We start from the raw sequence: 17,206 nt of genomic DNA on the forward strand, positions 1-17,206 counted from the left end.
ACCTGAACTAGAACCTGAACTAGAACCTGAACTAGAACCTGAACTAGAACCTGAACCAGAACCTGAACTAGAACCTGAACTAGAACCTGAACTAGAACCTGAACTAGAACAGAACTAGAACCTGAACTAGAACAGAACTAGAACAGAACTAGAACAGAACTAGAACAGAACTAGAACAGAACTAGAACAGAACTAGAACAGAACTAGAACAGAACTAGAACAGAACTAGAACAGAACTAGAACAGAACTAGAACAGAACTAGAACAGAACTAGAACAGAACTAGAACAGAACTAGAACAGAACTAGAACAGAACTAGAACAGAACTAGAACAGAACTAGAACAGAACTAGAACAGAACTAGAACAGAACTAGAACAGAACTAGAACAGAACTAGAACAGAACTAGAACAGAACTAGAACAGAACTAGAACAGAACTAGAACAGAACTAGAACAGAACTAGAACAGAACTAGAACAGAACTAGAACAGAACTAGAACAGAACTAGAACAGAACTAGAACAGAACTAGAACAGAACTAGAACAGAACTAGAACAGAACTAGAACAGAACTAGAACAGAACTAGAACAGAACTAGAACAGAACTAGAACAGAACTAGAACAGAACTAGAACAGAACTAGAACAGAACTAGAACAGAACTAGAACAGAACTAGAACAGAACTAGAACAGAACTAGAACAGAACTAGAACAGAACTAGAACAGAACTAGAACAGAACTAGAACAGAACTAGAACAGAACTAGAACAGAACTAGAACAGAACTAGAACAGAACTAGAACAGAACTAGAACAGAACTAGAACAGAACTAGAACAGAACTAGAACAGAACTAGAACAGAACTAGAACAGAACTAGAACAGAACTAGAACAGAACTAGAACAGAACTAGAACAGAACTAGAACAGAACTAGAACAGAACTAGAACAGAACTAGAACAGAACTAGAACAGAACTAGAACAGAACTAGAACAGAACTAGAACAGAACTAGAACAGAACTAGAACAGAACTAGAACAGAACTAGAACAGAACTAGAACAGAACTAGAACAGAACTAGAACAGAACTAGAACAGAACTAGAACTAGAACAGAACTAGAACAGAACTAGAACAGAACTAGAACAGAACTAGAACAGAACTAGAACAGAACTAGAACAGAACTAGAACAGAACTAGAACAGAACTAGAACAGAACTAGAACAGAACTAGAACAGAACTAGAACAGAACTAGAACAGAACTAGAACAGAACTAGAACAGAACTAGAACAGAACTAGAACAGAACTAGAACAGAACTAGAACAGAACTAGAACAGAACTAGAACAGAACTAGAACAGAACTAGAACAGAACTAGAACAGAACTAGAACAGAACTAGAACAGAACTAGAACAGAACTAGAACAGAACTAGAACAGAACTAGAACAGAACTAGAACAGAACTAGAACAGAACTAGAACAGAACTAGAACAGAACTAGAACAGAACTAGAACAGAACTAGAACAGAACTAGAACAGAACTAGAACAGAACTAGAACAGAACTAGAACAGAACTAGAACAGAACTAGAACAGAACTAGAACAGAACTAGAACAGAACTAGAACAGAACTAGAACAGAACTAGAACAGAACTAGAACAGAACTAGAACAGAACTAGAACAGAACTAGAACAGAACTAGAACAGAACTAGAACAGAACTAGAACAGAACTAGAACAGAACTAGAACAGAACTAGAACAGAACTAGAACAGAACTAGAACAGAACTAGAACAGAACTAGAACAGAACTAGAACAGAACTAGAACAGAACTAGAACAGAACTAGAACAGAACTAGAACAGAACTAGAACAGAACTAGAACAGAACTAGAACAGAACTAGAACAGAACTAGAACAGAACTAGAACAGAACTAGAACAGAACTAGAACAGAACTAGAACAGAACTAGAACAGAACTAGAACAGAACTAGAACAGAACTAGAACAGAACTAGAACAGAACTAGAACAGAACTAGAACAGAACTAGAACAGAACTAGAACAGAACTAGAACAGAACTAGAACAGAACTAGAACAGAACTAGAACAGAACTAGAACAGAACTAGAACAGAACTAGAACAGAACTAGAACAGAACTAGAACAGAACTAGAACAGAACTAGAACAGAACTAGAACAGAACTAGAACAGAACTAGAACAGAACTAGAACAGAACTAGAACAGAACTAGAACAGAACTAGAACAGAACTAGAACAGAACTAGAACAGAACTAGAACAGAACTAGAACAGAACTAGAACAGAACTAGAACAGAACTAGAACAGAACTAGAACAGAACTAGAACAGAACTAGAACAGAACTAGAACAGAACTAGAACAGAACTAGAACAGAACTAGAACAGAACTAGAACAGAACTAGAACAGAACTAGAACAGAACTAGAACAGAACTAGAACAGAACTAGAACAGAACTAGAACAGAACTAGAACAGAACTAGAACAGAACTAGAACAGAACTAGAACAGAACTAGAACAGAACTAGAACAGAACTAGAACAGAACTAGAACTAGAACAGAACTAGAACAGAACTAGAACAGAACTAGAACAGAACTAGAACAGAACTAGAACAGAACTAGAACAGAACTAGAACAGAACTAGAACAGAACTAGAACAGAACTAGAACAGAACTAGAACAGAACTAGAACAGAACTAGAACAGAACTAGAACAGAACTAGAACAGAACTAGAACAGAACTAGAACAGAACTAGAACAGAACTAGAACAGAACTAGAACAGAACTAGAACCTCAACTAGAACAGAACTAGAACAGAACTAGAACCTCAACTAGAACAGAACTAGAACCTCAACTAGAACAGAACTAGAACAGAACTAGAACAGAACTAGAACAGAACTAGAACAGAACTAGAACAGAACTAGAACAGAACTAGAACAGAACTAGAACCTCAACTAGAACAGAACTAGAACCTCAACTAGAACAGAACTAGAACAGAACTAGAACAGAACTAGAACAGAACTAGAACAGAACTAGAACAGAACTAGAACCTCAACTAGAACAGAACTAGAACCTCAACTAGAACAGAACTAGAACAGAACTAGAACAGAACTAGAACAGAACTAGAACAGAACTAGAACAGAACTAGAACAGAACTAGAACAGAACTAGAACAGAACTAGAACAGAACTAGAACAGAACTAGAACAGAACTAGAACAGAACTAGAACAGAACTAGAACAGAACTAGAACAGAACTAGAACAGAACTAGAACAGAACTAGAACAGAACTAGAACAGAACTAGAACAGAACTAGAACAGAACTAGAACAGAACTAGAACAGAACTAGAACAGAACTAGAACAGAACTAGAACAGAACTAGAACAGAACTAGAACAGAACTAGAACAGAACTAGAACAGAACTAGAACAGAACTAGAACAGAACTAGAACAGAACTAGAACAGAACTAGAACAGAACTAGAACAGAACTAGAACAGAACTAGAACAGAACTAGAACAGAACTAGAACAGAACTAGAACAGAACTAGAACAGAACTAGAACAGAACTAGAACAGAACTAGAACAGAACTAGAACAGAACTAGAACAGAACTAGAACAGAACTAGAACAGAACTAGAACAGAACTAGAACAGAACTAGAACAGAACTAGAACAGAACTAGAACAGAACTAGAACAGAACTAGAACAGAACTAGAACAGAACTAGAACAGAACTAGAACAGAACTAGAACAGAACTAGAACAGAACTAGAACAGAACTAGAACAGAACAGAACTAGAACAGAACTAGAACAGAACTAGAACAGAACTAGAACAGAACTAGAACAGAACTAGAACAGAACTAGAACAGAACTAGAACAGAACTAGAACAGAACTAGAACAGAACTAGAACAGAACTAGAACAGAACTAGAACAGAACTAGAACAGAACTAGAACAGAACTAGAACAGAACTAGAACAGAACTAGAACAGAACTAGAACAGAACTAGAACTAGAACAGAACAGAACTAGAACAGAACAGAACTAGAACAGAACTAGAACAGAACAGAACTAGAACAGAACTAGAACAGAACTAGAACACAACTAGAACAGAACTAGAACAGAACTAGAACAGAACTAGAACAGAACAGAACTAGAACAGAACTAGAACAGAACTAGAACAGAACTAGAACAGAACTAGAACAGAACTAGAACAGAACTAGAACAGAACTAGAACAGAACTAGAACAGAACAGAACTAGAACAGAACTAGAACAGAACTAGAACAGAACTAGAACAGAACAGAACTAGAACAGAACTAGAACAGAACTAGAACAGAACTAGAACAGAACTAGAACAGAACTAGAACAGAACTAGAACAGAACTAGAACAGAACTAGAACAGAACTAGAACAGAACTAGAACAGAACTAGAACAGAACTAGAACAGAACTAGAACAGAACTAGAACAGAACTAGAACAGAACTAGAACAGAACTAGAACAGAACTAGAACAGAACTAGAACAGAACTAGAACAGAACTAGAACAGAACTAGAACAGAACTAGAACAGAACTAGAACAGAACTAGAACAGAACTAGAACAGAACTAGAACAGAACTAGAACAGAACTAGAACAGAACTAGAACAGAACTAGAACAGAACTAGAACAGAACTAGAACAGAACTAGAACAGAACTAGAACAGAACTAGAACAGAACTAGAACAGAACTAGAACAGAACTAGAACAGAACTAGAACAGAACTAGAACAGAACTAGAACAGAACTAGAACAGAACTAGAACAGAACTAGAACAGAACTAGAACAGAACTAGAACAGAACTAGAACAGAACTAGAACAGAACTAGAACAGAACTAGAACAGAACTAGAACAGAACTAGAACAGAACTAGAACAGAACTAGAACAGAACTAGAACAGAACTAGAACAGAACTAGAACAGAACTAGAACAGAACTAGAACAGAACTAGAACAGAACTAGAACAGAACTAGAACAGAACTAGAACAGAACTAGAACAGAACTAGAACAGAACTAGAACAGAACTAGAACAGAACTAGAACAGAACTAGAACAGAACTAGAACAGAACTAGAACAGAACTAGAACTGAACTAGAACTGAACTAGAACTGAACTAGAACTGAACTAGAACTGAACTAGAACTGAACTAGAACTGAACTAGAACTGAACTAGAACTGAACTAGAACAGAACTAGAAGTGATAAATCAGGCTTAATTTGTCCGATATCATGGGTTAAGTTGGATTTGGTTTGTAGATTATTTGCTTTGACCTGTGACTTAAGAAAACCCCACACGAAAAAGTCTAAGAGGGTCATATTTCACGATCTCTGTGGCCAGTTTTCATCACCAGTGTGGTATGAGCTGTGAGGCACGTAGCGCGGTTGTGTTGAAACCAAGTGACGTTGGCCGAAAGAAGTTATTATTCATTGACTTATAGCGCTCGCCGTTGTATGGATTGGCCTGACAAACTTCATTCTCAAAGAAATATTGTCAGATGACGCCGTCAGCTCACAATTCACTCCAAACAGTGACTTTTTCGGGATGTATTGGACGCTCTGGGATTTCATGTACCCATTTATTTAGAAATGAGCCTCACCATAAAATGAAAGAAGTGTGCTGAACTTTGCCACATTAGACAAACATTTTATCATTTGCACGAGTTGTTGAAAGCTATGGCCGTCCATGGTGATGTGGCAAAACAAATTGAATAAATCATAGCCAATTCGATAGATGTAGTTTCAGTAATATGGCCGCTATCAACTGTCAAAGTTCGGAAGTCCCTATTGAATACTATATTTTTGTATGCTGATCGACACGGTCTAGTTTACATTAGAATGCCTTGAAGAAAAGCTTTCGTCTTAGTATATATCATGGTTTAATTATTTGTTTCCTAGGTGAAAAAGTTAGGTGATACTAATGTCAAAACATTGTTTTGTCAAACATTTGTTGCAAAGAATTTGAATCTTGAAAAGAATTGTCAATAATTTAAAACACGTTTTACTAAATGTAGATTTACTCTACATTATTTCTTTAATTTAAAATTTTGCGATAAAATTTAGTTTGCAAAAATATTCTTTGAACATAAATTTAACATAAATATCATAATTCTATTTCTATAGACAATACTTTCAATTTGATTACAATAATAAAACAAAATGGTTGCTAACATTATTGTTGTGTTGGTATTTTGATGTTAAGAATTATGTTTTTTTTGGCTAAAACCGAAACTTATCAAAAATATCTGCAAAAAAGAGAAGAATTAATTAAATAAATACAGATAAACAAGTTTTATTTCATCCATATTTGTAAGAGTTCAAAGGCCTTTTGTTGTTGTTAATCGAAAAATCTAAAAATTGGTTGAATATATAATATATTCATTAAAATTAATGAGTATGTGAAGAACTTGACCGGTCATTTGTCTGGTTGATGTTTTTTCTATTGGCAGATTTTTAGGTTTTTTCATGTACATATTTGTTAATATTTGAGATTTTGTTCTTGGGATGTTCTGATATCAAAAGTGTGTGGTTAAAATCATTAATACTTAGACAACCAGTATATTAAATAAGATTTTTTCTTGGCTATTTTTACTTATCAGGAAATTGTAAGAAATCTTAGTTAAGAGAATTAAATATTATGTAAGGCATGTAGTTTAAATAAAAAGTGTAAATATTAGGGTGGTCAAAATAAAGTACAAAAGTTTATTTCATTTTAAGATATCGCTTCTCAAAAATGTTGTTCTATCTAGGAAATTTTTTTCATCTCATTGGATGTGTCCTTCTAAGAACAAAATGTCTTATGGCTGCTTTGAAATAAATTTAAGGAAAATCACGAGAGTCTGACTTATTCCCAGCTTACTCTAAAATTAACATTTTAAAAAGTATAATTTTTAAAATTTTTCTGTCTGCATTGAAAAAGGAACCCCCCTTAATGTATTCTTATATATGTTTAGAGCCAAAAAAAAAACAACACAAACTCTTTTTTGTTTAAGAATAGTTGGATTCATTATTTCATTAGGGCCAAAATTTTTGTTTATTCATGTGTTTTATTGTTTGTTCTCTAGTTTGATGTGTTATTTATTCAAAAAAAAAAAAATAGTCTTCAACGTTGCTTAAACTGTCAAAAATATGTTGAAGGTAAACATATTTTTTCCAATTAATCTTTCTTAAATTTAAGCAAAGGTATATAAACTAAATAGAAGTAGGTTTTTTCAATAATTATTTGAACAACTGTTTTCGACATACATATGCCAAGGAAACTTGAATTACACGTGTTATGAAACTTGAGTAATGTTGGATCACAAATCACAAAACTATCAAAAAAAAAAAAAAAACTACTTTTTGAAAAAATTAAAAAATAATTACTTTTGTACATGTCACTAAATTCCTCAATGTTAAAATTTTAAGAAAAGTGTATTTTTATATAAATCTTTACAAAAAGTACTAAATTATTTACTACTATTTAACAAAAAGTAGTAAATTATATAAAATTGTTCATAGAATTTATTAATTAATAAACTGTGATTTCAAAAATATATTTATTTTTCTGTTTTAAAATAGTACTAAAAATACTACTTTTTGAAAAAATTAATGAAATAATTACTTTTGTACATGTCACTAAATTCCTCAATATTAAAATTTTAAGGAAAGTGAATTTTTATATAAATTTTCTCAAAAAGTACTAAATTATTTACTACTATTTAACAAAAGGTAGTAAATTATGTAAAATTTTTCATAGAATTTACTAATTAACAAACTGTGATTTCAAAAATATATTTATTTTTCAGTTTAAAAATAGTACTAAAAAACTACTTTTTTAAAAAATTAATGAAATACTTACTTTTGTACATGTCATAAACTTCTTCAATGTTAAAATTTTAAGAAAAGTGTATTTTTATATAAATCTTTACAAAAAGTACTATATTATTTACTACTATTTAACAAAAAGTAGTAAATTAGGTAAAATTTGTCATAGAATTTATTAATTAACAAACTGTGATTTCAAAAATATATTTATTTTTCAGTTTTAAAATAGTACTAAAAATACTACTTTTTGAAAAAATGAATGAAATAACTACTTTTGTACATGTCATAAACTTCTTCAATGTTAAAATTTTAAGAAAAGTGTATTTTTATACAAATTTTCACAAAAAGTACTAAATTATTTACTACTATTTAACAAAAAGTATTAAATTAGGTAAAATTTGTCATAGAATTTATTAATTAATAGACGGTGATTTCTAAAATATATTTATTTTTCTGTTTTAAAATAGTACTAAAAATACTACTTTTTGAAAAAATTAATGAAATAACTACATTTGTACATGTCATAAAATTCTTCAATGTTAAAATTTTAAGAAAAGTGTATTTTTATACAAATTTTCACAAAAAGTACTAAATTATTTACTACTATTTAACAAAAAGTATTAAATTAGGTAAAATTTGTCATAGAATTTATTAATTAACAAACTGTGATTTCAAAAATATATTTATTTTTCAGTTTTAAAATAGTACTAAAAATACTACTTTTTGAAAAAATTCAAAAATAATTACTTTTGTACATATCATAAAATTCCTCAATGTTAAAATTTTAAGGAAAGTCTATTTTTATACAAATTTTCACAAAAAGTACTAAATTATTTACTACTATTTAACAAAAAGTAGTAAATTAAGTAAAATTTGTCATAGAATTTATTAATTAACAGACGGTGATTTCAAAAATATATTTATTTTTCAGTTTTAAAATAGTACTAAAAATACCACTTTTTTAAAAAAGTATGAAACAATTTTTTTTTTGTTTATGGCATTAAAATTCTCAAAATTATAATTTTATCAAAATGATATACAGTTATTGAAGAAAAATGTAGTTAATCTGATCAAAAATTTAATGGGAGTATGTTAATTTTTTCTTTACCTTTTTAAAGCATACAATTTCACAAAAATTTTTACCATGTTTTTCATTACCTTTGCAAAAGGTACTAAATTAATTACTACTATTTAAAAATAATAAGACAGTTAGTTAATAAAATTGTAATTTCAAATATATATTTATTTTTCAATTTTAAAACAGCTGTAAAAATACTAATATTTGTATATTTCAAAAGGTACTGAATAAATTACTACTATTTAACAAAAAGTAGTAAACTATGTAAAAATGTTCATAGAATTTATTAAACATGAAACAATAATTTCAAAATTACATTTATTTTTAAATTTTAAAATAGTACTAAAAATACTACTTTTTAAAAAAGTATTAAATTAATTACAGCAAAAGTTAACTTAATTTGTTACTAGAGTAACTTCGGGTATTGTGGACTATGCGTCTAATGTGGACCAGTGTCTTTTTTCAGAAACTATTGAAGGTATGATAAAACTGATTTGTCGTACATTTTACAATTTGTTTGAAACGACAATTGCACATTTGCTTTCATGAGTTATTGATATGTTGACTTTTTATTCTTGTATTGAAATTAATGCGCCTGCTCAACATTTTTTTCGGCTCAAGTAAGAAACAAAATTTGGTACAGTTACTTGGTAGAATTTAATGTTTGGTTGTTTTATATAGTTAAAGTGGACACGTAGTTTTGCATATATTTGGTAAGAATTTAAGCACATTTAGATTATTAGGTAAAAATAACTTTTTACCACTGTAACCCAAGTTCGTGTAATGTGGACCACTTAAATTACTTGATTATGTACTACTGGTCCATATTACCCGACAATAACTATGTACATACTTTGTAAGCAATCTATCTAAGCCAAGAACGCGACTTTTTAGTTTGTATTAATAAAAATATATTGAAATTAAATTTTTTAATCATTCATGATTAGCTGGTTCATGAATTTTATGTATTAAATACTAGTCCACATTACCCTCATATAGTGGTCCATATTACCCTCCAATTTTTTTAATGCTGATTTTTGGGTTCCTTAAAATATTTTCACATAAATTTTTTATCCTTTAACGGAAAAAATTTTCAACTGCAAAAACAATTAGGGAATATATTAGCTAATATATTGCTTCACAACTTTTTTAATATCCATATATATTGTGGCCAAAATTTAGAAGAAACAAAACGGTAGTCCACATTACCCGAAGTTACTCTATGATTTCTGTCTACTTGAAACTGATTTCTGTTAAATTTTTGATCGATATAAATGTGCGTTAATGTATTTTTGGGTTTAGGGTGGGGCTATGACCTACTTGGTTCAGTAAAGATTCATTTTGGAGATTTGTGAAGGTTAATGAATTTTCGGGAAATGTTTCTCATGCGAAGGCTATGACGATAATTTATCTTCATTAAATTGAGTACAGTGATTTTTATATATATTGAAATTTTTTGTTTCGAATTTCAACTTGATAACTATATTTGTAAGAAATTTATTATGATCTTATTCGGGAGTTGACCTTATATGGAAGGTATGGCCAAATATGGACTATATTCACAAAATCCTGTAGTATAATTTGCAAATATAAATTACGGATAGGTATGGAATTTTTGTTCAATATTAGTGTTCGTAAATGGTACTTATATGTTCCTTAAGAATTGAGTATTAAATCCTCGAAAATTTTACATTTTTTAATTCTTTATGCAATTATTTTAAATCTTTGACGAAATAATATTTTTAAAAATAGTATCAAAGTTCTTAAAAATATGTTTAAATGAGCTTTAAAAAAATATATTTCATTAAAACCGTTAAAGAAACCTGAAACCGGTCGAGTTTACAAAGATGAAAAAAACGGTAAACCGGTTTAATATTTATAAATGTAATTGAATTTAAAGTAATTAAATTACTTTTTAATAAATTACATATGCTTTTTCTATCAATTACAATTACTGGTAATTGTAATTGCCATTTTTCAATTACAATTACTGTTAATTGTAATTGAATTTTTCAAATTACAATTACATGTAATTGTAATTGAAAAATCGCAATTACAATTACCAGTAATTGTAATCATAATTCTTCAATTACAATTACATGTAATTGTAATTTGAAATTATCAATTGCAATTACACCTAAAGTAATTTAATGGAAAATGTAATTGGCATCGCCCAAGCCTGCTTCAATATTCATTTAGATAAATTTATATAACAATGTTTGGATATTGGTTGAAATCACTAAATCATTTTTTTTTCATCTAAACAAAATCTAATTTTTCTTTTGAAGTACATTAAGAAAAAACTCAATATATAATAATAATTCAATTCAACTTGATTAAACAATAAACAGTAAATGAAATAAGTACTAACATTAATTTAATTAAATGAATATTGATGAATAAGAAAGTATCAGCAGAAGAGAAACGTAACATTAATTCCTCATTTGGAGCATAAATATATGGATGGTTACATTTTCAACATTGTTTGTCTAATTAATTTAGAAAACAAATTTAAATACTATCAGAAAAGTGGAAAAGTACCACTAATTTAGCTTTTGAAGGTTTTAAATAGTATTATAGAAACATATGTAATTAATTTCATGATCAATAATTTAGTAACATCAAAAAGTACTTTTAAAAGAGTGTGGAGGCTAAGTGAAATCATGGATCTATATTGCTCATTTTCAATACCATCATAGAGTATTTGTGGAAAATTTCAGCCAGCTAGCTCATTTCGTTTGGGTCCTATTGTGATTTCAACAGACGGACATAGCTAGGTCTAGGTCGTCTTAGAATCTTACGAGGACCCAGAATATATATAGGGGTAAAATCACACAACCAAGACGGTCAATTAATATCGTTTAGAATCATAGCATTCTTTTCAGGGTATAAACATTATATCATTATTTTTCCATTTCAACTGAGTCATTGTGCTAACAAGCTTGTTTCTATTTTTTACTATACTGTATTTAAATTCTACATATTTAAATTCCAATTTAACTACTTTTAACATTATTAGCTTAAATTAAACAAAAAAACATACTATTACAATCATTTAAGTACATTTTTTTACTATTGTCACAAAAAACTACAATAGTCAACAGAAATTGTCCAAAAAAATAAAATAGTTTTTGTGTATTTTTTTTCGTTTATTGTAAATTAAAATAAACTGCATTGTTTACGTTTGTAAAATCACATGTAAATAATGATTAAATTTATGCACTGCCAATATTAAAACGAAATAATAGTAAAAATTGTTGTAGTAAACAAAAAAAAAAGAACAAAAAAATCCAGAATTTTACAATAAATGATATTTTAATTTAAATATGTACGAAAGTGTGTGCGAATCTGTTTTTAACAATAATTACAAATTATTAACTTGCCAACAAATTAAAAAAATCATGAAAAAAAAAACAAAATGCGAAAAAGAAAAAAAAAATGATTTAAATGTAATACAAACCATGTTTTATAGTTGTAATCATATGCATGCACACTCACACACATATGGAATTAATAAAGTATTTATGCACAATATTGAATAAAAATTCTAAGATTAGGGTGATACTAATTGCAATTTAAAAATAGTAGTAAAAAACTACTTTTTAAAAAAAGCATTGAAATAATTACTTTTATACATGACATTAAATTCCTCAATGCTAAAATTTTAAGGAAAATGTATTTTTATATAAATTTTCACAAAAAGTACTAAATTATTTACTACTATTTAACAAAAAGTAGTAAATTATGTAAAATTTTTCATAAAATTTATTAATTAACAAATGGTGTTTTGAAAAATATGTTTAATTTCCATTTTTAAAATAGTACTAAAAATACTACTTTTTAAAAAAGTATGAAAAAATTAAATTTTTTGTATGGAATTACTATTCTCAAAATTAAACTTTTAAGGAAATGTTATTTGTAACATATTTTATATCAGTTTTCACAAAACGTACGAAATTATTTACTACTATTTAAAAAAAGGTAGTAAATTATATAAAATTTTCCATAGAATTTTTTAATTAACAAATGGTGATTTGATAAATATGTTTATTTTTCAATTTTAAAATAGTACTAAAAATACTACTTTTTTAAAAAAGCATGAAAAAAGTATATTTTTTGTTTGGCAATAAAATTATCAAAATTAAGCTTTTAAGGAAATTAAACTACTTTTTGAAAAGTATGTTAAAATTTTAAGGAAAATGTATTTTTATATAAATTTTCACAAAAAGTACTAAATTATTTACTACTATTTAACAAAAAGTAGTAAATTATGTAAAATTTTTCATAGAATTTATTAATTAACAGATGATGTTTAGAAAAATATGTTTAATTTCCAATTTTAAAATAGTACCAAAAATACTACTTTTTAAAAAAGTATGAAAAAATTAAATTTTTTGTATGGAATTACTATTCTCAAAATTAAACTTTTAAGGAAATGTTATTTGTAACATATTTTATATCAGTTTTCACAAAACGTACGAAATTATTTACTACTATTTAACAAAAGGTAGTAAATTATATAAAATTTTGCATAGAATTTATTAATTAACAAATGGTGATTTGATAAATATGTTTATTTTTCAATTTTAAAATAGTACTAAAAATACTACTTTTTTAAAAAAGCATGAAAAAGTATATTTTTTGTTTGGCAATAAAATTATCAAAATTAAGCTTTTAAGGAAATTAAACTACTTTTTGAAAAGTATGTTAAAATTTTAAGGAAAATGTATTTTTATATAAATTTTCACAAAAAGTACTAAATTATTTACTACTATTTAACAAAAAGTAGTAAATTATGTAAAATTTTTCATAAAATTTATTAATTAACAAATGGTGATTTGAAAAATATGTTTATTTTTCATTTTTAAAATAGTACTAAAAATACTACTTTTTAAAAAAGTATGAAAAAATTAAATTTTTTGTATGGAATTACTTTTCTCAAAATTAAACTTTTAAGGAAATGTTATTTGTAACATATTTTATATCAGTTTTCACAAAACGTACGAAATTATTTACTACTATTTAACAAAAGGTAGTAAATTATATAAAATTTTGCATAGAATTTATTAATTAACAAATGGTGATTTGATAAATATGTTTATTTTTCAATTTTAAAATAGTACTAAAAATACTACTTTTTTAAAAAAGCATGAAAAAGTATATTTTTTGTTTGGCAATAAAATTATCAAAATTAAGCTTTTAAGGAAATTAAACTACTTTTTGAAAAGTATGTTAAAATTTTAAGGAAAATGTATTTTTATATAAATTTTCACAAAAAGTACTAAATTATTTACTACTATTTAACAAAAAGTAGTAAATTATGTAAAATTTTTCATAAAATTTATTAATTAACAAATGGTGATTTGAAAAATATGTTTATTTTTCATTTTTAAAATAGTACTAAAAATACTACTTTTTAAAAAAGTATGAAAAAATTAAATTTTTTGTATGGAATTACTTTTCTCAAAATTAAACTTTTAAGGAAATGTTATTTGTAACATATTTTATATCAGTTTTCACAAAACGTACGAAATTATTTACTACTATTTAACAAAAGGTAGTAAATTATATAAAATTTTGCATAGAATTTATTAATTAACAAATGGTGATTTGATAAATATGTTTATTTTTCAATTTTAAAATAGTACTAAAAATACTACTTTTTTAAAAAAGCATGAAAAAAGTATTTTTTTTGTTTGGCAATAAAATTATCAAAATTAAGCTTTTAAGGAAATTAAACTACTTTTTGAAAAGTATGTTAAAATTTTAAGGAAAATGTATTTTTATATAAATTTTCACAAAAAGTACTAAATTATTTACTACTATTTAACAAGAAGTAGTAAATTATGTAAAAATTGTTCATAGAATTTTTTAATTAACAAATGGTGATTTGAAAAATATGTTTATTATTCAATTTTAAAATAGTACTAAAAATACTACTTTTTTTAAAAAGTATGAAAAAAGTATTTTTTTTGTATGGCAATAAAATTTTTAATATAAAACTTTTAAGGAAATGTATACTTACTTTTTTAAAAAAGTACTAAATTAAATACAGCTATTTACCAAAAATTTAGTAAATCAGATCAAAATTTTAATAGAATTTATCAAATATGAAACTGTAATGTGAAGAGTTTGTCAATTTCTCAATTTAAAAATAGTAGTAAAAAAATACTTTTTGAAAAAAGTAGTAAAACATTATTTATTTTAAAGCAATTTCTCAAAAACTTTTAGTACTAAATAAGTTACTACTATTTAACAAAAAGTAGCTAATTAGTTAATGAATTTGTGATTTCAGAAATATATTTGTGTTTCGATTTTAAAATAGCTATAAAAAATATAATTGTGCTAATGGTACTATTGCCATTAATTTTCTCAAAATTTAAAATTAAAGGCCTTTAAGGATTAGTTACTACTATTTAGTAAACAGGAGTAAATTATGTAAATTTGTTCATGAAATCTTCTAAATATGAAACGACGATTTCAAAAATATGTTTATTTTTAAATTTTAAAATAGTAGTAAAAATAATACTTTTTACAAAAAGTATTAAAATAGTAGTTAAACACAAATTTCTAAAAATTTCGTGTTTAACGAGAGGTAATTTTTTCATTTCAATTTTACAAAAAGTATTAAATTGGTTACTACTATTTAACAAAAACAGTAGTAAATTGTGAAAAACTGTTAAAATGAAAATCACTCAGTATTTAAATAATTTTTGAGTGTTTTTCATACAAAAATTTGAAAATTGTTTTCCATTCGTGTTCTGAATCAGGCCCTTAAAATAGCAGTAAGAATACTACTTTTTGAAAAAAAGTATGGAAAACATTACTTTTTTTATACCATCAAAATTCTTCAATCTTAACCAATAAGACAATAGTATTTTTAATAAAAAAATTTAAAAAAGTACTGAATTAGTTGCTACTATTTAACAAAAAGTAGTATGTTATGTGAAATTGTTTATAGAATATATTTAATATGAAACGATGAATTCAAATCTATATTTATTTTTGAATTTTAAAATAGTAGTAAAAATACTACTTTTTGGAAAAAGTATTAAATTAATAAATTTTTTGTACAGCTAAAGATTTCTTGAATTTTTAATTCTAAGGAAATCGTATTTTTAATATATATTCAGAAAAAAGTACTAAATTAGTTACTACTATTTAACAAAAAGTAGTAAATTATTTAAAATTAGTAATAAAATTTATTTAATATAAAATTGTGATTTCAAAACTATATTTATTTTTCAATTTTAAAATAGTAGTAAAAATACTACTATTTACAAAAAGTATGGAATTTATTCCATTTTTGTGTGGAGTATGTTCTCTCAAAATAGAAATTTATAGAAAATATAAATTTTTATTTAAAATTTACAAAAGGTACTAAATTAGTACTAATATTTAACAAAAAGTAGTAAATTATTTAAAATTAGTAATAAAATTTATTTAATATAAAATTTATTTATCAATTTCAAAATAGTAGTAAAAATACTACTATTTACAAAAAATATGAAATTTGTAACTTTTTTCTCTGGAGTATGAGTCAGTCGCAAAATAGAAATTTAAAGAAAATATGAATTTTTATTTAAATTTTACAAAATGTACTAAATTAGTTACTACTATTTAACAAAAAGTAGTAAATTATTTAAAATTAGTAATAAATTTTATTTAATATAAAACGGTGGTTTCAAAAATGTAATTATTTTTCAATTTTAAAATAGTAGTAAAAATACTACTTTTTACAAAAAGTATGGAATTTATTCCATTTTTGTGTGGAGTATGTTCTTTCAAAATAGAAATTTATAGAAAATATAATTTTTTTATATATTTGTGCAAAAACTACTAAATTAGTAACTACTATTTTACAAAAAGTAGTAAATTATGATTAATTTTGTATGGAATTTATTTAATATGAAACAGTGATTTCAAAAATATATTTATTTTTAAGTTTTAAAATAGTAGTAAAAATACTACTTTTTACAAAAGGCCTGGAATTTATAAAATTTTTTTATGGAGTATGATGTCTTAAAATATATGTTTAAAGAAAATGTAATTTTTTATATATTTTTTGCAAAAACTACTAAATTAGTAACTACTATTTTACAAAAAGTAGTAAATTATGATTCATTTTGTATGGAATTTATTTATTATGAAACAGTGATTTCAAAAAAATATTTATTTTTAAATTTTAAAATAGTAGTAAAAATACTACTTTTTAAAAAGAATTAAATTTAATACATTTTTGTAAAGAACATAATTTCCAAAATATTATAAATATTAAAAATACCTAGTTTTACACAAATTTTTGAAATAGTTTT

Source organism: Calliphora vicina, chromosome 3, assembly GCF_958450345.1.
Source record: "Calliphora vicina chromosome 3, idCalVici1.1, whole genome shotgun sequence".
Lineage (NCBI taxonomy): Eukaryota > Metazoa > Arthropoda > Insecta > Diptera > Calliphoridae > Calliphora > Calliphora vicina.